Source organism: Megalobrama amblycephala, linkage group LG8 (assembly GCF_018812025.1).
Source record: "Megalobrama amblycephala isolate DHTTF-2021 linkage group LG8, ASM1881202v1, whole genome shotgun sequence".
Lineage (NCBI taxonomy): Eukaryota > Metazoa > Chordata > Actinopteri > Cypriniformes > Xenocyprididae > Megalobrama > Megalobrama amblycephala.
Window position 1 is genome coordinate 5,391,059 of NC_063051.1, and position 25,101 is coordinate 5,416,159.

At 37.1% G+C, this 25,101-nt stretch overlaps 1 protein-coding gene across 1 annotated transcript in view; it reads left to right on the forward strand.

Annotated features, from left to right (window-relative positions):
- Positions 1-1,927: 1,927 nt before the first annotated feature.
- Positions 1,928-25,101, forward strand: part of LOC125273473 (contactin-4) — a 106,509-nt gene continuing 83,335 nt past the window's right edge. The window contains 1 exon segment of the mRNA XM_048198883.1: positions 1,928-2,618. The gene's annotated coding sequence lies outside the window, so the exon portion shown is untranslated.

The window sequence follows — 25,101 nt, forward strand, 5'->3', positions numbered from 1 at the left end:
TTGTTTCTCTATGGCACTAGTTAGACATTTATGAGTTGACTATTCAAAATAAAAGGCATCCATTGTCTCCCATAAAGCACTTTGTACATCTCTGTAAACCCAGTGGCGAACAGTAAAACGAGTCCCGGTTGGTTATTAATATGTCGGTCAAAAGCGTCCACTAACCAAAGTCTGTTCATCTCCACCCACCTGCAGCTGCATGCACTGCATTAAGAGTCATTTTTAGAAAAGGCCAGATAGGCGGTAAACATCATAGCGAAGTGAAATAATGTGCCGAATCAACACCCTGCCATCGTAGTCTGTGTAAAAGTCACTTTCACACTCAACCTTCAGAATCATATAACACTCCTGAGCCAGTCATTCATCTGCAAGCTTCAGCAGTATCAGGAAGTTCATTGTGTAACGCTCGGTGTCCCACCGGAATTTGCGGTAATTACATGAAACGAATATCTTAATTGTATGAACGTGTCTGATAGCTGTATATTTGTCCTGGGTGTAGTTTATATTCCTGGAACTCTTGACACTCTCTCTCTTTCTCTCCGTCTTTCCCTGTAGATAATGAAATCGAGCTTTGCGGTATCCTTGCCATATCCTTTCTATTTCCGTTGGTGGTTTTTCGCTGGGGAACTTGGAGTATTGATATGTGAACAGTCACGGCTCAAGTGATACCCTCCGGAGGACAGTTCTTTGCATACATGTCCCTTCAGCTTATAATCTGTTATGTTAATATTACTTTTATGCGCTTTTATACCTCGTGTGCCTTTGTAGCAAACACACAAAAAAGGACGAGCCAGCCATCTGCTTGCTTCCACACGTTTGGGAGATTGCAAGGGTCCTCATCTGTCTGCAGGAAAGGGTACGGAACCCATCAGAAAAGGTCACAATTATGGTGGAAGAAAGTACAAAGAGACAAATTCCCTCATGCCAGGTCTTTTCCTGTACTGAAGAAAAATCTGTCTCTGACTGTGAGAGTTTGTTGCTAATGATGGTTGGAATTGAAAGACAATGAGGAAACCAGACAGCCTCTTTTCAGGAGTCTCTTTTCAAGGAATAAACCATAGAAAGGTTTCAGCAGTTGGCCTTGTGGGATGTGAGCAGCAAAGTTAAAAGACTTCTTTCAAATACAGGCCTATTATTAGAACTGTATTTAAAGCATTAGATAACACTAAAATGACTCATCTATAAGTGACAATGAATAGATCAATGTAAATATATTATATTTGAAACAAAATATAGACTATATGAAAATACAGTGTCCACCAAAAGAGTTGGACATTGATATAGATGTGTATATAGATTGATATAGATGGACATTGTATCTGCAATTGATAATAAACCTTTTCACACAACTAACTTTTGCAGTCACTTTTAACCAATGGACCCAAGGTGATTTTTTGTGGATGTATAAAGTCAGTTCATACAAAGTGAAACTTCTTTGTGAAATGTTTTGCTTGAAAGTGTGTTTTTGCTATATTTCTTTATTTTGATTCTTTGTTTGAATATTTTGTTATAGAATGCAAAGACATATATTTGATTTTGTTTTTAATAAACATGTCACCCAATGATATTATTACATGAGTTATATTATATTAGGTAATGATAATAATAATCTATATTTTTCATATACACAGAATTCAAAGGTTTTGGGTTGGTAATATTTTTTAAAATGTTTTTGAAAGAAGTCTCTTATGCTCACCAAGGCTGTATTTGTGTGATCAGATATACTGTAAAAACAGTAATACTGTGAATATGTATTACAATTTACAATAGTTTTTTTTTTTTTTTTTCTATTTTAAAATGTAATTTATTCTTGTAATGACAATGCTGATTTTTCAGTCACATGATCCTTCAGAAATCATTGTGATATGCTGATTCGGTGCCCTTTTCTTTTTTTTCTTCTTCTTCTTATTATTATTATTATCAAAGTTCAAGCAAACCACATTTATTTTAAAGATAGTTTTTTGTTTTTTGTAATGGCATAGTAATCTGATCAATCACAAGACAATCAGAAAATATTTTTTAAAACTTGTAATATGTCTAATAAAGTGTTCACATGTCTAAGAACGTATTATTCCTTAAGCACTTGCAAAAAATTCTGTGGTGTTTACTAAATAAGAGCGTCTTTATTTATTATTAGGCTACTTGGGAAAAAAAATCATGCCGTTTAAGGAGCCATAGATGTAGCTACAGTATATTTCCAATGAGTTTAACTATGGCTATTACTGAAATAAACCTCTTTTCAGAAAGAATTGTCGTGCAAAACACTGACCTCGTGGCATATTTTCGACACCGCAGCCCTGACAGATATAAGTTTGAAAAAAAATCACATTACAATAGAACGAGTGGCTACGGCTAGGACTAGCAAAACATCTCGACAGCACAGGTAGTTCATTTAAGCATGGATTTGGACAAATTAATCGTTTTCCAAATACAATGTGGCTGAAAATATCATGTGTGAAGCAGGGGAGTGGTTTCGTTCAGTTAAGAATAGCCTACATGCGCTTTGAGAGGAGACAGGCAACAGTTCGGACAGCAGACCTCACTGTGTCTCCAGCAGACCACATCGCTCCCCACTGTCTCCGTTCACTGCATTTACTGGAACCGAGCTTGATTTAAAGGTAAGACGATCCGCTTTCATCCGTGCAATGTGTTTATCCAGAGATAAATGATATGATTAGTACATCTAAATATTTGAATTGGATGGTTGGTTATGTTGTGTGGTGCGGGAATACGGGGACGCGCCAAAATACACCAAGCATCTTCTGCATTTTATTAGAGTTCTCCTGCGAATCACTTACCTGAAGGACACTTCTGTTCCTCACGTTACTCCATAGCATTAAATTGCGTTAATTTAAGGATCTTGTGAATTAGGAATCAGTCATGGACGAGTTTTTCGTAAGTTTTACTCGTGTCTGTTTAGATTTGTTCGATGTGGGCGGCATTCTGAAATAATGTGACAGTAACGTTACTGTGCGTGCGTGTATCCGACCTGGGATGTGTCACACACTGCGCGTTCTTGCAGCAAGACGTCGCGCAACGTTCTCTCGACGCGTTTTTAAAAGTTGAACTGTTTTTACAGTTCTGCCATTTTAAAGGGACAGTCCACCCCCAAATTAAAATTCTGTTATACTTAATCTCACGCAGTTTTTACTTTAATTTTTTAATGGAACGCGCTCTGAATGGCATCCTCACTTTAATTGTGTGGGGAAAAATGAATGGTGAACTATCCCTTTAAAAAACGAGAAAAGCGCGAGACACGACGCACCTGCCAGAGACGTCTGTCTGACGCATGTGTACATGACTAAAAAGTAGAGCAGACCAAAACCATAGACAGTAAAAGAAATGGACACAGCGACCCCATTGGAACTCAATTGAGACAAGTGACGCCCATTTTTAGCGATTTTTAGCACTTCCGTTTCTGACGCGCAGACTCAAACTAAGCTTGATGACGTCAGCAACCTGTCTGACAGATGTAAATCTTCTAGTAGCTGTGCGTGCAAACTGCCATCGTTAATCTTGCAGAGACGGCGAGCTTGAGCGGGGAGTTCTTTGGCGTGAGTGAGCAGGAGTAAGTATTCTGATTAATTATTTTGTATAGTATTTTAAAATGTAACGCCAGTACGCCATATTAAGTTAATGCATACTATTGCCTGCGAGCTTCTCCTCCTGTCTGTACGGTAATTTCTCTACTGTGTGACAGAGAGTCGAGTGGTTATGACGCAATAGTTAGCCTATTTTTACAAAAACTGTTTCTACGGGGCCATAATGTAACATAGAAGGTAATGGAGCCCTTTATACATTGTCGTGTATCTTTAGAAATAAATAATGGACAAATTGAGTCTTTAAACGCCTCAGATGTAAAGTTATTTGCTGTCAAAGTGACGCCAAAATGAATGGGAGTCAATGGGATGGCTAACGCAAGTGAAGTTCTGCTACAAGATGGCGGCACGCGGCCGACTTCAACTTCCGGTCGACTTCCTTGGGCACTGACCAAAACGCGTCCTGTGTGAACCCCAAATTCTTATTTTGGAATTTAAAGGGGTGGTTCAATGCGATTTCACTTTTTTTAACTTTAGTTAGTGTATAATGTTGCTGCTTGAGCATGAACAGTATCTGCAAAGTTACAGCGTCGAAAGTTCAATGCAAAGGGAGATATTGTCTTTTAAAGTTATGGCAGTTTAATGCCTACAAAAACGACCGGTTTGGACTACAACAAGCTTCTTCCGGGGTTGGTGACATCATAAACCCTGCAAAACACTCCCCCGGAAATACGCAACAAAGTGGGCGAGGCCATGTCGGAGGCGCGACGCGTCAAAAGATAATAGAACTCATTGCAATCTTTGACAATTTTTACACTGGATGCGGCGCTGAAGACAGCTTCCAGAATCTACACGCGTTCAATGCTGGATTTGCACAAAGGCTTTTACTGAAAGAAGCAGTTCCCACTTTAAAAGCAGAAGCTGCTGTTTATTGGCTTCAAACTGTAAGTACGTTTTATTGTTTGTACATGTCTTTTAAGTTCTTTTGCTATTTTTTGGTTGCATCAAGGACATATACAAAGAGCAAATGGTTTTTGCTTGGCTAGCCAGCTAACTAAATTCTAGTGCATACTTCTCCAACAAACGTCTATGTTCATAGGCAAACAGTTGTTCATGCTATAAATTAAATGCTACCTTTACAAAAATGCTACTACTCAGTCATGTATTCGGCTACAGTAAAGCTTTAATCAGGATAAAACTGTATATTGAAAGCTAACAAACAGCAGTGACAGCATATATAAACACTTTGACACAAATACAAAGTGAAATACCATTCATAAATGTCCTTTAAAAGCCGCGATTGCTGAGGTTCTGCTTGACCCTCTTCATCTGGGTCTGATTCGGCTCAATTTGATACAGCAATATAGTCACCATTATTTACATTTACACTGAAGCACGTAACTGCAAATGGTAAGGGGCGTGGCGTTTCGAGACGCTTAGTGAATCACAATACACTGGGCCAGCTACCAACCTGCTAACCAATCTGAGCACATTGCGTATTTCGGAGGGAGTGGTATCATAGAACCAGGAAGTCAAATGAGCCGTTCATATGACAGTGGAAACAGAGGTGTAGAATAAAGGTATAAATGAAAAATACATCGTTTTCAAAAAAACGAAGCATTAAGACATGTTAAACTGTGCCCCAAAAACACAATCAAGCCTAGAAAAAAAAACACCCCTTTAATGTTCTGCTTTATGAGATCATAAAGATCACCATGTAGTGGTTACTTTTTGAAAGGCTACGTCTGACCATAGAGTAACACATCTATAGCCTAGCTTTGTGTCTATGTAACTATAATGTAACAGCATCACAGTATCTGTATGTGTGATCATACTTAGGAAAGGTTTGTATTCACTGTCCCATTGTGTAAAATCTTTGGGTGTCCAGTTGATGTATATTGAAAAGTACTTCTGGTCAGCCATTAAATAGCCTATAGTGTGGATGTTTTGTATCAGATTAAATAAGAAAACCTGATGATTCATGATACTAGTTCTGTTATCCATTAACATCATCAATATAAAAATAAATTACGCCAGATGTGATATGCTTATAAATCTTACCCTGCATTAGAGCACTTCCCGGTCTCCCTTAAAATTGTAGCTTTAAATACTTCTGGGAGAATGCTTGAGATTCCCAGGAGTATTAATACCAGAAGCTGAATAAATAATGAATAGGACGAGGGAATGTGCGCACTTGCTTTGTCTGTATGTCTGATGTCATTCTGTATGGTTGATTATTGAAGTACAGCAGCTTCCCTTGCCATGTCTCCAGATGGTGTTCAGTGTATAACCTTCTGCTAACATCTGCTAATAAAGCAAGTTTCCAGAGAGATAACTCTTAACGTAGCAGCCTCCCCCTACCAATGCATGCACTTACCAAAGCTATGATTTTGAACTGAGCATGCACTGCACTGGCTTCCTTCTGTTGACTATTAGTATTGATATAGTGAACTGATCCCTTATGCCAACAAAGTATGACTCTAGTCATGCAGAAGACATGCTTGAAAATGTACAGTGAAATTGTCTTCTCTCGTGATTCACTGAAATTTTAACTCCTATTCCAAGGTTTTAGGTTTATACTTTATTTATATTACAATAACGGTGATTACAATAACTTTTTTTTATTTTAAAAATTATTTTTTTTAGTTATTTTAATGTGCATTTTGTGTGTTTTATGGCATGGAAAATATGAGAATTTAAAAAATGGTAATTTCCAAATGTTACAACACAGAGATTTCTGTAGTTATAGTTATGCCCAGCTGTAAAGTTTATTCTTGGAAAGTGCTCGAGTGTCTTTTTGACTACTGGTTATTGTTATCCAATAGCCTGTGCGGCCTGAGTGACATGAGTGGAAAAGGAAAGTTGTTTTAGAGGAAAATGAATAGGGTTAATTCATTTTGATATCATGCTGACTTTAAAAGTCCTCAAGGCCTGTTCACACCAAGGACAATATCTATAACAATAACTATGACTATAAAGTTTTAATAATCTTTCTAATTCAATGAGAATAGCAAAGTCCACACCACAACTAACAAAAATAACACAGAAGAACGATATCTTTGGAATTGCTTTAAGAATGATTTTTTTCCCCCCAGCTGACGAATAATAAAAACATTGATAAAATATCATTAAAAACATTCTGTCAATCAGCACTTTTAAAGTGGCAGACGACATAACTGCAGCTAGGCCGGACTGTTATGGTTCATTGGTGTGGACACCAATTTAGTAATCATTATAGCTGATGTTCTTGGTATGAACGGTCTGTGAATGAATAACTGGACTGGAAAGGTCGTAGAAGTTTATTGGTCAAAAGTGTGGAATTAGGATGAGATTTTAGCTCTGTAGTGACTAGTGATGCACCGAAATTTCGGCAACTAAAAAATATTTGTTGGATATTGAAAAATTAAGTTGTTTCATAATGAACCAAAGTAGTTTTGGACAGCCAAAATCATTGACAGAAAGAGTGACTTTTAATCAGTGCTTCTCTGATTATGCGTTTTGACCTTGTCAGTGTCTATTTCATGCACATAATGGAGATACAGTAAACTACAACAGGTAGTCAACAAACCTGTCAGCAGTGTGGACACACTTCACTATAACCAAAAACGAAGCTAGAGCGATATGTAAAATTGTTCGTCTGAAATACTGATAGGCAACTAGCTACCAAAGATTGGTTTCATTTATCACCTGAGAACCCTGCCCAGAATAAAGTTAAATTACCAAAATTTAATTACCGAAACTTTATTCCGATTTTGGCGTTTATGTAAAAAAAATATATATTGTTGCATCAGTAGATTTTCTGCTTGTTTTTTTTTTTTTTTAAGTGTACATTACAAGCCACTCCAGCTGTGGGATTGAAGTCTACAGGCCCTAATCTCCAGCAAGGTGATAGTGATCTTAGGCCACATTTATATTACATGGTTCAAATGACCCAATTTAGATTTTTTCAGAATCGGATATGTGCATTTTTGCATAATTGCGTCTGCCATATAAGCGGACAGATCGGATATTCCTGTCAATGAGAGTCGTAAGTCAGGTAGGTGACTCTTTTCAATGGCACAATGGAGGACGAAGGCTCAACCCAATGTTTTTCTAACCTTTAAAGATGGTGTAGAAACAAAAGCTTGTATTATTACTTTGTCTGCGTCCATTTCAAAACCCGCCGTTTTTTTTCTTTTTCAGCCTAAGCTTTTCCGGGTCAGTACATGTACCTTAGGTTGTTTCACCAAGTGTACAGCGTAAATGCAGATATTGGATAGTGGTCACTTTTAAAAGAAGATGTAAGCTGGTCGTCAAAAAATCTTATATAGTCAACAAATCGGAATTGGGCGTCAAGACCTGCACATTAAATGCGGCCTTGGTGATCGATGGCACATGCGCCATGGTTGAGCACCAGTTGAGCAACTGGCTCTTTGTACAGTTCACCATTTCCCTTTGATTATAATATATGATTGTAGTTTTACAGGATCCTTAAACGTTAAAATTGGGTCAGTTAATGTGTTTAATATATACTAATATATTTAACACTTTACAATCATCCAGATGTAGCACGTCTTGAATATATTAACCCTATAAAGCCTACTGTATCGTGTTTGATTTGTGAATTTGTGAAGGCCTCTAAATTATCAACATAATCAAAACATGATTAAAAACCTGTTGTATGAAATCTACTACATGCTTTATATCAGAATCAGAAAGAGCTTTATTGCCAGGTATGATTACACATACTAGGAATTTGTTTTAGTGACAGAAGATCCACAGTGCAACAGACACAGTACATCTCTCAATCATGGTTCATCATTATATGGCATTGCATTATATTTATTGTACCTCACAATAAAAACTACAGAACTTTGATTAAAAAACAAGCATTTGAATATAATCTAAGACATATTTTTATAAGATATAGAGTGACAACTGAAAATTATACATACTGTAAGTAATCTTCTATACTGTTATAAAGATCTCACTGATTTATATTACAAGCTATCCAGCATGTGTGTGAAGACGTGGACCCAAATATGCATGTTATGTGACATTTAGCAAGCATTTCCCATGGGTGCTGATATGATATGCTTAAAAAGGACGTTTGAAGGTACTCAAGAGGACATTTGGCTAGTTTTGCAGATGTGATTCTGCCGCCACAAAAACCAAAATAGTGAAGTACACCTCTGAAAACACAAAGTTATTATTGCTTGGTAAACAAGCTCAACAAGATGATGAAAGAGCTTAATAAGAAGCACTCTCTTCAAAGAAAGGCATTTCTATTTCCGCTGGAACAAAGATTGGCACTCTCCAAAGTGTTTCCCAAGGTGAGTTTTGAAGATGGAGATGCTTTAATTGGTTCATGTTGAGACAAATAGTTTTTCCAGTAGAGTTATGGAGTGGGTGCCAGACATGTGGTGTCCACACCTTGGTTTGATTTGTTTTGAACCTGTAATTTGCTTTTCTCAGCAACTATTTTTTTTTTTGGCGCCCCCACCCTTTCAGTCACTTGCTCCGATTTAATGCTTCTTGGCAGTATGCGCAAGGTTCATGAATAAATCAAAGCCCTCACTGTCAATGCTTAGAGCAAGAGGGAATGGAATTATCATGTTCTGTACAGTTTTCATCCGAAAAGTACTTTCATCATTCCCCTCTTCCCCCCATGCTAAAAATATTGTGAGCTGTTAATGCCACAGTGCGTTAGAGAAATATAGCTTATTGGCAGCTTTATAAATATTAACCTGAGTCATATTTTTATTCATCTAAATAATAGTATTCACGGTCCATTAATAATCCAGGCCTTATGGTGAACCGAACAGCAACTTTTTGAGTTATCACAATTCCTTTCCTTTGAGAAGGCTTTCAAATTGTCCTCTGCCAGTGGTCTATTTTCAACTGTACATCCTTTGAGATTACTGTGGTATCATCCTTTCTGAAAAGGAAGGTTTGATTTATGGTTCTGAGGAAGAAAAGGAACTGGGGAAAGGCTTGCCATTGTTCCTCCTAAACAATAGTACTACAATAGGACATGTTTTACATTGCCTTTTTAAATGGTTGCAAAATCTTCCCTGATATCTGGGAGTGTAATGCAGCAAAAACCATTTAATTGGAAATATTGTGCATAGAAATGGTCTAGTAAACTAGCATGGCACCAGTGTAGTATATGGAAAGAACTATGGCACCATAATCAAGTTTACAGCTGCAGGCTCGAGTGGATTTACTGTTTTAAAATGCTTTTGAGGTCTTGCAACATACTTGGTTTTGAATTTATAACCATATTTGCCATAATTTTGGTTTTGTATGGCCATTAAAGTCAGGAGAACGTGTAGCTCCTCACACACAATGGCCTCTCTTGCTTCAGGGGTCTTTGAGTAAAGTTCAAGTTGAAGGATATACCCACTGAGTGTTTCTAAGATTTGCATGCAAATTTCTCCCTCTAGCCTAATGATTTCACTCTAACAACTATTCTGAGGCTTGCGAGGCTCATTTCAACCTTTAAAGAGTTTACCGGCTCATCTTTGGGATGCATAGCCAGCAGTGACAGCCGGAAGTGTGCCTTTGGAATTTTTTAAAAAGACTTTCTTAATTATTTGTGGTGCAAATAATGTATGTTAAGAGGATTATAAAGTTTCCTGTTTAATTTACATTGCATTATCTGTGTATTATGAGTAGAAACAAAGTTAAGTTGCAAACTTAAAATGTTTCTTTTTGTTATTAAACTATGCAAATGGACATAAGTCATGCTGTATACAAATATACTTCAAATATGTTAAAGAATTGGTTCATTGCGATTTCACCTTTTTAACTTTAGTTAGTGTGTAATGTTGCTGCTTGAGCATAAACAGTATCTGCAAAGTTACAGCGCTGAAAGTTCAATGCAAACCGAGATATTGTCTTTTAAAGAATTCTCTGTTTAAGGACTACAACAAACAGCTGGTAAGGATCACTAACCCTAGAATTTACATAAACCCTGCCCCTGAGAACACGCAACAAAGGGGGTGAGGCCATTTTACTGCATTACAGTACATAACACAAATGCAATAGCATGTCATAAACGCAAGATGACAAAACGACAAGTTATAACCGTAATTAAACTAAACTATACCTGTTCTATCTTCATGCAGCATATATTCTCTGGCTCTGTAGCATCTTATAACAGTTCCCACAGGAGCGATTTATAGATTATCATAACAGAATATGCTAATCAATGACTTTAAGATAGTTAACTCCACATCAGCTACATAAATTCATCAACTAACTGTTCAAAAATGTCCTGTTGCATTCTACATGTTGTCACTTCTTCTTCAGTCTCTCCATCAGTGTCCAAATCTGATTTGAACATAAAGGGCTGAAGAGTTTCTGACATTTTCAGTGAGTCTGCATGAAGTAACGTTAATCGGAGCTGCTAAGTGCTAACATGAGCTCCTGAAAGTCCATCCTCATTTTGAGAGCAGCAGCTCATTTGCATTTAAAGGGACACTGTTGGGTATTTTGAGCTAAAACTTAACATACACACTCTGGGGACATCAAATACTTATTTTACATCTTGTAAAAGTGGCATTATACCACCCCTTAAGAAATGAATATACAACATTTGTTTTATTGGTTTTAAGGAGCATTTTGTTAGAAATAAATCTGAAAGGTTCCATTCGGAGACAGATACAGTAGTATTTTGGGTTACACTTTACTTCGGTGGTCCACTTTAAACATTCTACTAACTATAACTTTGTAACTACTTGTCAACTAACTCTCATTTGAGTATTAGTAGACTGTTAGGTGAGGGTTAGGTGATAGGGTTCAGGTTAGAAGAATATGTTGACATGTACTTGCTAAGTTACTTATAGTCAGTAGAATGTCTGTTGTTGGACCACAAAATAAAGAGTTAGCAGATATTAAGCAGACAGTCAACTAATGACTGCTACAGTAGTTGACATGTAGTTGCAAGGTCACTTATAAGGGCTTTTCACACCGCGCTTTACCCCGTTATCGTCGTTCTAAACACCACTTTTAATCCTGTGTTAGAACCACTTTTGCTGTGTTAACCCCGCATTGCGGTGGCAAACTTGTACAGTGTGAAACAATACGGTGTTAGAATGTTACAGCTAGACGCTTAGCAACAGACAACCAATCGCGTACTCATATTTGCCTGCTTTGGACAGTCATGGAAATACTGCGCATTGTATATAAACAGTAAATTCAGCGTTTGAGAGAAAAACACGACAATTTGAGTATAGAAGAGACTGTTTCATTCTTACTTTTATAGTCTGAGATCCATTCAGTATAAGCTATGCAAGGATACACAATGCTTGTGCTATGTTAACAGGTTGCATGCTGCGTTTATCCATTCTGTTACACTGACACTGCAAATATGCAAATAAGAACTTTAACCTTGGGTTTAGGAATGTACAGTGTGAAACGTCAGCTTATGAATACCCAGGATTAATTGTTAACCCCAGGTAAATTATGAGCAATGTGAAATGTGAAGCAAGATAACCCAGGATTCCATTTACCTGGGATTTAGAATGATCTAATCTTGCATAGCCAGACCTTCAGACTGACGGCAGAAGGTCTGGACTCTATCGCAGCTTTCATTGGCTAAGGACCACCCAAGAGAACATTTGACTGACATGTAAAGCAACCAATCAGAGTTTTTGTTCCATGTCATGTTTAGGGGCATGAAAATAAAAGTCGATGTCCCTACAATAAGAGTGCATCTATAAATTATTCATTCAAGAACGTTGTGCAAGTTTACTGCAACAATGGAGCCGCTAACTTCACATACTTTTGAAAATCCAGCGTTTATTTGATCCTGATAAGCGCTCGTTGTCACAGTTATAAACATGACGGCATTCTTCTACGAGGGGGTTTGGCGTCACAGCATTTGTTTCCAAGCGGACCGTTACAGAATGCAACACACACGTCTCCCAGACATCCTGTAGAATTCAACCAACCAGATGACAATTTCGATACTGCTGAAGTGTTTCCAGATAAGTGTGCCATATGCATCAGATGTTCAGCCAATGGTCCGTGGGTGTGACGTCTAAGAATGTCCCATGGTTAACAATTTCAAGTGTGAAAAGCCCTATAGTTAGTAGAATGTCTAAAGTGGAATGTCTAAAGTGGACCATCGAAATAAAGTGTTACCAAATTTTGTGTTTGTGGGAAGTGGCTGTTGGCTAATAAAGTTGACTCCCATCAATGGTTTGTATGTATAACAGCAGTATGAATAATTTTGCATCTTTATTAAACATGCAAGTGCAACAACATAGACTCATAAATGTTTCAGTGCACCATTTCTAGTGAAGTTACTGGAACATGAAAAGTCTTACTGAAATGTCCTTTGTTGGCTGGGTTTTCTCACAGGGTGTCTGACCCTTTTTAAACTTTATGCATGTTTTAGATGTATAACAAACAAAGGCCATTCATAATGTAGTCCCACCAGAGTGTGCTTATCACAAACTGCATGACACTGATCTTTATTGTTCTGTTTGTGTTAAGAGTTCTGACAAGTTTTATCTAACGCATTCATGAAGCACAATCCCTATGTCCCACTCCAATGTACAAAAATCAAGTATGTGCCAGTCAAAATGTCATGCCAGACTCATCGAGCTTAGCCATGTTTCAGGGGATCAAAATGGATATCTGTAGACCTGCGTGCTATTTTTATGAGTAGGTTAATTCATCCAACCTTTTTGTAATGCAGTCATCTTCAGCACAAGTATTAACATCACATTAACTCCGAATGAAATTTCTGAGCTTCACTCCATTGCGGAGCGACGGGGATGTAATTGAGAAAAATCCCACAGGAAACGGTTGGAAAACTGCTAGTCTCGTATTAACTTTTTTCATCTCTTGCCGCAAATAGCTTAATGTACCATTGCAAAAGGGAGGCTTCATTCATTTCATAGATTCCCCATGTTACCAGTCGGCTCCAAATGTCCAAATCAATCAGCGTGGTTTGTGATGAAGACAGTGAGCTTCTATTTGACATATTTTATCGAGATAAAATCCATATCCGTGGAGGTGAATTCCAGCATCATCATGGGTTGAATTACAGAATCCATTCTGCAAAATAGACTGATGCTGGTCATGATTTGCTTTACTGGTACTTTTTTCTTTTGTTCACTGATGAAGTAGCCATTAAGGATGAGCAAAACTACATGTTTTTAAAATTGATTAGCCAGTGGGTTGCCTGTACAACTAGTTGACTGAGGCCTTGCTCACACTAATACATTTCCATTTGAAAACACACCTTTTTCTAAACAGTTTTTTTGGCCTTCCGTCCACACTATGTTTTTGTCCTGCGGAAATGGAGCTTTTGAAAAACGCTCTCCCAAGTGGATACATTTGAAAATGCTGTTTTCGCACTGTTGTGTGGATTTTGAAAACAGAGGTCTTTGAAAACTATGGCACGTTTAGTCACATGACTCTATTATTCTATGTTTATACCGGTATTGTGTCCGTTATGTGCTATTCACTTTTACACTGTTGCTAAAGATGTGTTACTTGTACACTCTTCATTTCACAGTCCTGCAAAGATTACTCGCAATTGCTGTCCTGCGACAAAACATGAGGGTGTTTTAGACCAAATATATAATGGTTATTGAGTGCAACCTGGACGCATAAGTGAATGGTGAGATATTTTTGCTACATAAAATGATAACGTGAAATGTCTGTTCAGTCTGTATCATCTCATTGAGCTTTTATGAGGTCTTACACATGCACAGTAAGGTGAATTTTGAAAACGCCATTTCAAATGCCATTTTTTAATGTAGACATATAGCCTGAGGGAAACCTTGTATATTTGGCTGGTTTCAGGTTAAATTGATGCTGATCAGATGTGTTTATTTGGGGTTGTTAATATAAAACGTTCAGAAACGGCCAGATTGGAGTCTCATGACATAGTTTTTTAATGTTTTTAAAACTTTGACAATTTTTAACTTGACATGTCTGATATATTATATAGCTAGCTTGATATTATAATATGTAAGTAATAACTTGATATGTGTGTAATATTATAAAATAATGTAATATTACAGGTATATCAATTTAAACCTGAAGTCCGTAATTTTGCCTCTTTGTCGCCATCTCTGTTTGAAACCTGCAATTGCAGTTGTTTGCGGAATTATTATCTTTACGTGCGTTGTGCCCACGGATGCGGATGAATCTAATCTTTTCTGTCAGTCACCACATCAGTGTGGATATGTACTTTGGAATTACAGATTATAGTCTTGGAAGTATGACCAAAATAAGAATTTTCAGCGGAGAATGTCACCTGAACAAGTAAGTAACAAATCTGCCACTTTTGTTCTGACTGAGGGGAAAAAAGCATTATAGTAAATCGCGCTGCCAATGGTGATTAAATCTAACGATCGCTTAGCTCATATCACGTCAAACCGTGCAAATTCTTATTATTGTTATACTTAGTTCTCAAATCCATAATGTTAACAACATCAGCATTGCGTGACTGTGTATTTAGTGTGTATTAGTGTTACCTGTAGATTTAAATTTCTGTAAAGTCTAATCACTAACGTTAATTTTTTTAACAATCCACCATCAAAATGATAAGGTTAATTGTTTCAGCTGCTGTGAGAAAAGGCTATAAATGATCCGCCTCACATGCGATGTAGCCTACTAGCTGGGACTCATTCTTTATGTATACAGACGTGACACAATGATGCAGACAAATGGTGACATGCTTGAATTTCCCCCGAAAACCCACCAGTACCACCTGAATTATGAAACATTATTACACGCTTACCGTTGTCAGCTAAGGTAAGGAGATAGTTTTGAACACTGGCTGGTTATGAACCTGCTCAAAAATTGACTTTGGATCATTTTTAACCAAAAAAGGTTACTGCAACTTTTCCAGTAGTCTCTGTGTGTGTGTGTGTGTGTGTGTGTGTGTGTGTGTGTGTGTGTGTGTGTGTGTGTGTGTGTGTGTATGAATATATATATTCATTCAAATAATGTGATTGAATGAAATAGCATAGACTCCATCTGATGATGCTCAACAGTGAGTTTATTAATTCTAATTATATAACTGTGACAATGCTTTTTTTCCCCCTTCTAACAGCCCAAGTTGCAAATAAATGAAACATTGCACAGGAGCTCAAACAAACAGAATGCGTTAGAGAGACCCGTAAAGTAGGCTAAGCATTCTCTAAAATGTGATTCTGCAATATTAGGGTAGTGCTGTCTATAAGAAGTGGCATTTTATTCTTTTTCCTTGTACTTTTATTATCTTATTCTGATTCAGATTTTCGGAGTCCACATATAGTTAGCTATTCTGTTGATGTTGGTTTGCTGATGTTATAGTTCTGTTGATGTTGGATTGCTGTGGTAAGATGCACCTCATAAGCTTATAAAGTATTTGTGCTCCTGGAGTCAAAGCTGTAATTTTGTGTAGCAAGGTGTGTTTAACATGTATCTCTGTTTTGCACATTTATTTATTAATTTATAAGTAAAAAAATAAATAGCTGAAAGCATTTAAAAAACAAATCTGGCTTTCTGATTCAAACCTGGACATAAACAAAAGGTTTTAGTGTTTTGAAAAATGTAAAAAAAAAAAAGTTGTGAAAATGAATGGTAAAAATGTACAATGTACAAATATTGTTATTTTGTTTTTTGGCAACCATGCAAACCACTCAAAAGCTTGGGCCCCCAGATGTTCGGGGGCCCCCTGCTGGCCACAGTTGATTGAATAAATCATTCTGTGATCTACACATCTTTTTTTACATAGCAATAACACATAGCCAGCTAATCAGGACTTTCAATAAATCACAAATCCCTTACAGTCTACGATTACCATATGACAAACAGAGAAAATACACTGGAATTGGTTCATTTATTAAGTGAATTGGTGAATTTGTATCCATCTTCTGTCGTGTGCTTTTTGAAAGACGAAGCAAATTAGCACTTATAGCGATGGACTGCGCTCATGGATCAATATCTACAGCCATTAAAGAGCCCACAAGAAAGGAACTGCGTGCATCCCTGTGTACTTAAATCTGAATTTTGCTTGTGGCATCTGATAATGAGATATCAACAGGAAGCTATCAAATTGACTTTTTTGCATGATATATTACATCATGTTGATTGGATGCTAAAATCTGATCAGTCCTGCCTGTTTAGTAGTGAAAAAAATATTAGATGATCTGATCAACTCAAATTTGGTTAGCGTACGACATCTCAATCAATAGCTCAGGAAAAAGCCCTGAAACGCATGTTAGAGTGATATTTAAAAAGTCACTCTCATGATTAAAGCTGCACACACTAAATAGATTTCTAATGAGCTGTTTCTCTGATGGACTGCTTACATCTGCAATAAACTGATGCCTATCCCTCTTAGTGCTAATCATTCAATCAGAGAATTTGCACACTGAAACGCAGTAAGAGAGGATGGAGGTTTGTGTGTGTGTGTGTAAGGAGGAGTGTTGATTATCCATGACTATTAGTGTCGCAGCAATGGTCTTATGGTGCTATTTTAACTTGACAACTGAAAAGGGAACAGAGGACAAATTCACTAAGAGTGAATTGCTATTCATTTGCACATGCTGTCTGTGTTGTCTTAGCTCCAGATTTACTAAAAGAATTGTGCAAACCATGTCGTAAACACCGCCAAAATTAAGCAGATGGATTTTGAAGGAGGACATTTATGTAACAATGTAATATCGATTTGAGTTGAAAAACAATTATTTTTCAGAAATATTTTACCACTGATTGCCACGATTGACCAGTCAGAATCAAGTATTCAAGAGAACCATTTAATAAGTCCAGTTATATTGTTGTTCTTCAACATTTCATGTCGTGATTTGATAAATGTTCTGCCACAATTGCTAGAAAATGTTCAAAAACATTTTGGACCCCATTTACTTTCATAATATGCCCAAAAACATTCTTTAAAAAAAAATCTTCTTCTGTGTTCCTTAGAAGAAAGGAAGTCATACAGATTTGGAACGACATAAGGGTGGGTAAATGATAAAAGAATTTTCATTTTTTGGGTGAACTACCCCATTAAATAGTCACCATATGGTATTATCTCTTGGTTAGACTGGTACATTTTGAACACAATGGTGTTGCAACTTTTTATTGAAGTAAGGCTACGTCTCGTATTCCATATGGTCTTTGACATTTTCTCAGACCTATCTCTAGCTGTAGTCTGTGTGTTCCATTCATCAGCACCCGCTTGTTCTATCGTCAAAATGTCTCCACTCTTTATTTTCCAAGGAAACACAATGTTCTATCGAAGTGAAAAATAACTCAAGACATCTGTGATTATTCCAAACCTTTAAACTGTCTTTTTCTATTACACTTGCATTGGCGTGATTGATTTAACTTTATCTTCAGGGCCACAACGTGCCTTCGTTTTCTCCGCAGTCGGCTTGTTTATGTTTGTAGCGGTTTGGGAAAGCCTTTTTCTCTCTATGCACTGGAATGGATTCATAATGTGGCCCAAAAGCATGACAGGCTTGGCTTTGCGAAAAGAAAAGGCTTTTCTTTCTCTTTCTGTTGCTGCCAGCACTTCTGGTTCAAGACCTTTGTAGTAGCCTTCATTTCTCTGATTTATGCATTGTGGTTTCATTGAGGTGTAATGAAAAAAAGATCAACACAAAGGCTTTGAAAGCTCACAAAAATTGTTCTCCGATAGAAACAGGCATATCTAAGCAATGCTTTGGGTTAGTAGAAAGTGTCCTGTAAACACGGGTAATTCTGAGGATCTACCGTCCTGCCATCTGCACCTTCACGTATATAAATCACAATCTGATCTTTTTTTGCTTAAGAGATAGCGGCCGTAATACAGTCCCCAGCTGGTATTGAACCAGAACACAATGTTCTTGGCAAGGGAATCCTGATTTCCCAACATGGACCTACGATTGCAGTCCATAAATCATTTGGAGCGCCTAGTTGGAAGTGCCTCCTCCCTTTATTGGACACATTGGTTATTGTGCACCAACTTTGTCATTGGTATTGTCCCTGAGAGAAGTTGCAACTGCTTGTGGCGTTGCCTGAATATGTTAGACTATATTAAAGTTCTCTGAACCTGGTAGTATGTTATTCATCTTAGCATTGCACATATAGACTTGTAACTTTACATTGTAACGCCGGAAATAACAACAGCTACGTCCGGTGAACCTCTGGAGCTCATTTAGATTTGGTTCTCAAGAAACTTAACTAGCTTCTGGGTTGAGACCTTCTAGATCCCTGGTGAGGTCCATGATCTACTCCAATGATAAAATCTGGGAAAGTTGCTGAATCCAGGATGGATTGTCTGTGAGCACAAGGTCTTGGAGACAATGGGAGCTCATGTTCCACTGGGGTGTAGAGATGATGGCTCATTTTCAGCATGGCTACACAGAGTAGAAGCTCATTATTTTGTGCTTGAAAGAATCTCACAGATGGAGACTCGTTCTTAGGTTTAATGTGGATGTACTAAAGGACGAGTCTTGTTCAAGATTCCCACGGGAGAATTTTCTTGGGTGAGTGGGAGTTTTTGAGAGCAGTCTACAATCTACTATTATATGGAATGCGGCCCAATGTGTGCCAATTAGACCATAATCTACCCATGTGAGGGGGAGAAAATTATTAAAGGAGACATTAAAGTGGCAAAGGGCCAGTGTAGGAACTGAGGGCTGAGGCGACAACAACACTAGTGCACTGGTAACTAGACTGAATATATCTTTAATGATAATGAAAGTTGAAAGTGAGATTCTCTTCACTGGCGAGCCACTTACTTTTACCACTGCTGTTGTTATGTTTATTCTGGACCACATTTCAGATTACTGAGCAATCATTACAGTTCTCAAATGGCCATAGTCAGGTTGTTAGGACTTAAAATGGTGCTGGCAAATTTGAAAGAACCATAATTTCAGCCATAGCAGAAACGTAATGTTAGTGTCCTAATTTCTACTCATCACATTTCCATTTGCAGACGTACAATTACTCGACAGGCTTGAATCAGTCAGTGAGGTAAATTGTTTATCTGGCAGAGTGTCACTTGCATATGTTTAACTGGCCACTTTAGTCAAGTAGTATGACAGCTATTGGATTTGATATTCAAATTAATGGTGATGAAGAAAAAAGACACTTTAAAAATATTCATAATTACTTAAAGGGGTTGAATGATCTAAATCCTAAAATAGACAAAAAAATTAAATATCTAAAATTGACTGATTCTGATTATCTAAAAAGAAATATACTTAGTTAAATTATCTAAACATCCTTAAGCATTTGCTTAAGATTAAGAAGCAGAATATCATAAGACAGGGGTTTCTAAACTGAACACCTTAGACATAAATAATAATAACAATTATTATTATTATTACTATGTTTTAACTACAATCCAAATTCTGGAAATGTTGGGACCTTTTTTAAATTTGAATAAAATGAAAACTAAAAGACTTCACATGAGCCAATATTTTATTCACAATACATAGACTGTACTGAGAAATTTTACACTTTTAGCCACTAAATGAGCTCAGTTCAAATTTGATGCCTGCTACAGGTCTCAAAAAAGTTGGCATGGGGGCAACAAATGGCTGAAAAAGCAGTACATTTTTAAAAGTTCAGCTGGGAGAACATCTAGCAACTAATTAAGTTAATTGATATCAGGTCTGTAACATAATTAGCTATAAAAGGGATTTCTTATAGAGGCAGACTCTCAGAAGTAAAGATGGGCAGAGGCTCTCCAACCTGTGAAAGAGTGTGTAAAAATATTATGGAATACTTTAAAAACAATGTTCCTCAATGTCAAATTGCAAAGGCTTTGCAAATCTCATATAACATCATCAAAAGATTCAGAGAAACTGGAGAAATCTCTGTGCGTAAGGGACAAGGCTGAAGACCTATATTGGATGCCCGTGGTCTTCGGGCCCTCAGACTACACTGCATCACTCATCGGCATGATTGTGTCAATGACATTACTAAATGGGCCCGGGAAAACTTTCAGAAACCACTGTCGGTAAACACAATCCGCCGAGCCATCTGCAGATGCCAACTAAAGCTCTATCAATCAAAAAGGAAGCCATATGTGAACATGGTCCAGAAGCACCGTCATGTCCTGTGAGCCAGGGCTCATTTAAAATGGACTGTTTCAAAGTGGAAAAGTGTTCTATAGTCAGACGAGTCCAAATTTGACATTCTTGTTGGAAATCATGGACGCTGTGTCCTCCGGGCTAAGGAGGAGGGAGACCTTCCAGCGTGTTATCAGTGTTCAGTTCAAAAGCCAGCATCTCTGATGGTATGGGGGTGCATAAGTACATAAGGTATAGGCAGCTTGCATGTTTTGGAAGGCACTATGAATGCTGAAAGGTATATAAAGGTTTCAAAATAACATATGCTCCCCTCCAGACGACATCTATTTAAGGGAAGGCCTAGTGTATTTTAGCAGGACAATGTAAAACCACATACTGCAGCTATTACAACGGCATGGCTTTGTCGAAGAAGAGTCCGGGTGCTGAATTGGCCTGCCTGCAGTCCAGATCTTTCATCTATAGAGAAAAATACGTTAAAAAGATAACCACAAACTCTTCAGCAGCTGGAAACCAACATCAGGCAAGAATTGGACCAAATTCCAACACCAAAACTGCAGAAACTCATTGCCTTGATGCCCAGACATCTTCAAACTGTTTTGAAAAGAAGAGGAGATGCTACACCATGGTAAACATGCCCCCGTCCCAACTATTTTGAGACCTATAGCAGGCATCAAATTTGAAATGAGCTAATTTTGTGCATAAAATTTTAAAATTTCTCAGTTTAAACATTTGTTATGTTATCTGTGTTCTATTGTGAATAAAATATTGGCTCATGTGATTTGAAAGTCTTTTAGTTTTCATTTTATTCAATTTTAAAAACGTCCCAACATTTCCCGAATTCGGGTTGTAATTACAAAAATAAAGACAAATATATTGCTGCTGTAAATTGCAATTGTACTGTAAAAAAAAAGAAAAAATTGTTAATTATAATAATAATTTTAATTTACACTACAAGTAACATTATTTTTGTCTTAAATTCTTCACTTTCAAACATAAAAACCCTCAAGCTTTAAATATTTCAAATCCTCAAGCTTTTATTTTGGCAAAATACCGATCATGCGGTTTTGTGGGCAGGGGTTCGTAAGAATCATTTTTAATGCTTTTAAGAGCACTCCAAAATGAGTTAGGCACTGGTAAAACATCTATTATTATATAATATAAAAATTTTGACACACTACAAGAAATGAATGGTTGTCAATGGAGAAACATGATCTTGACTGCCAGAATGTGCATTTCCGGCATCCGCAGTGGCTAACTGGGCAACTGTTTTGTAGAGCTGCGTCATAAACTAAAGTAGACTGGCTATTAGAAAAAGGTCAAATCAAAATGTCCTGATCCAACATCCTGTTTCAATAGGAAATATGTCAAAATAGGAAAGAAAAGTCTTGGGGTGTACAGACTGTCCATAGCTGCTGGAAGCTGCTGCACATTTGCTTTTTTAGGATTATGTTCTCAGCTTGAAAACCAAGCTTTGAATGAATCGGTGCAGGACTGTTAGGTACAGTGATTAAATATTACAATATTTAAGAATCATGTATTCTTCATTTTCACCATTTCATGCTTTTTTACCAGTTTTAATGTAACTATGAAAAGCTAATGATAGCTTGAGGGACTTTAGCTGTGAGCTTAGCCTGCTCTAGATTCAACAGTAATACATACCCTGCTGTTTTTATAAGAGCAGTTCCTTGGATTTATTAGCATGAATGTATATTTTGCACTATGTGTCTGCACATTTTGGATGTTTAAATATGTATTATGTGATTCACAATGTGCTTAAAATGCTTACTAGCTTTCATTGACCCTTCATCTATTGCTTCCTTGTGGGCTGTTTCTGACAACAAGATAATTGAGGTTTTTAGCATGGGCTAAACCCCACCGCCATTAATGAAGCAGAAACAAAAACGCTGTTTCAATTATATAATTATCTTCCACCAATAATCCTTCCACTCTCTGCTAGAGTGAATGAGTCCCATATAATGTTGATTTTAGACCTTATCTAATTCTAAGCACTAAAATCTCATTCAGATTTTGTTGGTGTAAAACAGCAAGAGGATATGAATTATAAATACTGTCTCGGCTTGAGCGAGTGCAATTTTGTCTACACACATATCAATCCCATGTGCCCCAAACAAATATGCTTGTCACTTTGCATAATGTATAAGTTACAGGGCAGACTGGTTGTGTCTGTTAATGTAATGAGGAGGGTTACCTGAGCTCCCTCCTGCTAGCAGCGCAGAATCTGATGGTGGAAACTCGATCTCGCCATTCGAGAATTGCAGGGTTGATTAGATTTCGGTTTATTGTCCAGAACCAGTTGATTTCAAGGACTAATTTTAAACCTTTGGAAGTGAAGTGTGTGTGGTTTTCACTCACCACTATGCTGGTTATGTGTTTTTGAGTGCATTGGTTTGTTGCCTCATATTGTAGTTGATAGAGAATTAACTTTAAATCAAGTCTTCAGAGTTATTTGCAGTTTTCTTGTAATTAGCTTGGGAATTGTGAAGTCCCGGCATGTGTCCAGAGACATTATATAGGGAGTAGATGGACCACTTGTGTATGCTATATACACTACTGTTCAAAAGTTTGGGATTTTTTATTATTATTATTATCATTTTAGAGAAATTAAAGTGTTAGTTCACCCAAAAATTAAAATTATCCCATAATTTACTCACCGTCAAGCCATCCTAGGTGTATATGACTATCTTCTTTCAGACAAACACAATCTGAGATGAAAAAATGCATCCATCCATCATAAAAATAATCCATATGGCTACAGGGGGTTAATAAAGGTCTTCTGAAGCAAAGTAATGGGTTTTTGTAAGAAAATTATTTAAAAATCCATATTAACTATATTAACTAGCTTCTGGCAGACAGTGTATGCATCATTTTGCGGCGGAAGAGTAATCTCTGACCCGACACATGACATGATGACAAACGCGAAAGCTCAGATAATAGAGCAAAACAAAACACTGGTCACAAATTGGAAGTCTACAATGAGAATTTTTAAAGAGAAATGTTGGAGGATTTCCATATAAGAGAAGTTTGTTACACAGCCCTATTTGTTTAAACCACAAGAGGTGTCTAAGCTTATGATTCCCCTACATCCTGCGTCATACATCGTGTCTTATGGTGCAAGTTGACTTGTGCAGTATACGTATGGCCGTCTGCTGAAAGCTGGTTATTTTAGTTTATAAAGTTTTAAAAATGGATTTCTTACAAAAACCCATCACTTCTCTTTAGAAGCCCTTTATTAACCCTGGAGTCGTAGGGATTATTTTTATGATGGCTCTATGCATTTTTTGGGGCTTCAAAATCACACCCCCTATTCATTACCATTATAAAGCTTGGAAGAGCCAGGATATTTTTTAAATATATCTCTAATTGTGTTTGTCTGAAAGAAGATAGTCATATACACCTAGGATGGCTAGAGGGTGAGTAAATCATGGGATAATTTTCATTTTTAGATGAACTATCCCTTTAATAAGCAAGGATGCATTAAATTGATGAAAAGTGAAAGTGCATTGTTACAAAAAATAGTGTCAGAGAAGCAATCTCTCAGTTTTCACCATGTAACTCTTGTGCAAACTTGTGATTTTTTTTTTTTTTTTCACACAGTGAAGTTGCTGTGGGAATGTAAGTCTAAATGAGTCTAAGAGCTGACCTTGCTGCTCAGATGCAGCCAGATGGTTAAGTGCAGTAAACACAGAGAGGGTCAGAGCACACAGAGACCTCTGCCACATGGTGCAGTCAACACAGCGGGACTGCACGGATCAAGGCACGCGCGGGGCTCTAATGCAGATGGTAATTCCTGTGGAAATCCACATCAGAGTTGAAGTTAAATACTCTCTGATCTGCCTGACTTTGACAGGTGTTGAAGATTTGCAAAAATTTGGGTTGTGCACCAGGATGCACCGAAATGAAAATTCTGGGCTGAAACAGAAACCTAAAATTATGGATGCACTTTGCTGAAAACCGAAAATGCTTTTTTAAAAATATTTAGCTTTTTTTGTATATTTGTATTGATATTAGATTTTTTTAATGAAATTCAATCATTTTAATAATACTGAATTTAAAAAATACAAGCCAATAAAATAAAATAACCACACTTTTATTGAAAGTAACACGTAAAATTGGACAAAAAATATATTAATATTAAATATCAATATAATATTCTTTATTCAGTTCTATGCAACAGAATCAGATTTAACAGATTTATTTTTTGACCAGTTATCTAAATAATGCATAGTCCTCCAAAGCTATTATTATCAGAGCATGTGAGCAGATCAGTGAATTAGAGGGTCGCGTCATTTTATCAACGTTGCCCTGCACAGCGATACCATAGCATGTTACAGCACTGTAGGGTTACTGCAAACAGAAACAAGTATACTACTATATAAAAACATAATTTCTGTGTGTTATTTGAGCAGACTTTGCTTTTCTAATGAGCATGAACGGTATATGAGTGGAGTGTTTGCATGGGCCATGAGCAACTGAGCGGAGCTCGCATGCATAGAGCGGAATATTGAACGAAGAGTCACACTGCG